This window comes from Halyomorpha halys, unplaced genomic scaffold, assembly GCF_000696795.3.
Source record: "Halyomorpha halys isolate HHAL.00 unplaced genomic scaffold, Hhal_1.1 Scaffold1743.1, whole genome shotgun sequence".
Classification (NCBI taxonomy): Eukaryota; Metazoa; Arthropoda; class Insecta; order Hemiptera; family Pentatomidae; genus Halyomorpha; species Halyomorpha halys.
In genome coordinates, this window is record NW_027107657.1 from 56,406 (window position 1) to 57,227 (window position 822).

The window sequence follows — 822 nt, forward strand, 5'->3', positions numbered from 1 at the left end:
ATCGTTGATTCTGTCTACTCATCCGTTTTTAGTCTTCCACGAGGTCTTTTGCCTACTACATTGTTGTGTAGTGGCGTCCTGATGGATTGCTTCAACCCAAATGTTCCACCCATCTTCATTGCCTTCATTTTCAGATGTTGATCGACAAGCTCTGCAAGCAGTTCACTGTTAATTATTCTCGTCCATGTGTTTAAAAACTACAAGGTCTTAACGAATAATATTCAATATTAGTTAATATATATATATACGAACAGCATGATCTTTATTGTAAAACTGAATTCATATTTTCCGGAGCGACAAATTAATTACGAATTACTTAAAATGTTGCTTAAAGATAGTCATTATAAAGTATGCAGCTTTACTAATTGTGTGTGTTGAATAGACTTTCTTGATAATATTATTTTGTTTATACGAATAAGCATGATATCACTTATATTTATAAATGAATTAAAGAGAAGAAAACATACCTAATGCGAGAGTTCTTTCGAGGGTAAACAAGATCACGAATAATACGGCTTCTTTATCTTTTGTTAAACTGTTGTTTTCTAGCCAGGGACAAAGTTCATATTCGTTCTTTTTAGTACAGGGAACCTTGGAAAACTTCACGCTAACAACGGAATGAAGATAAATTAAGGTCTGTTCCAACAACTACTTCTGACTGTCCGGAACTGTTCTTAATGTTGCTAATTAACGTTCTTTATAATCAGGAGTCGTTGTTGGAACAGATCTAATGTTACTGAAATGGATGTCCAAAAACAACGATGTATTTTTTGCGATGTTTTGTAAGCATCGATACTTTAATACTGAACATTGAAATTTTAA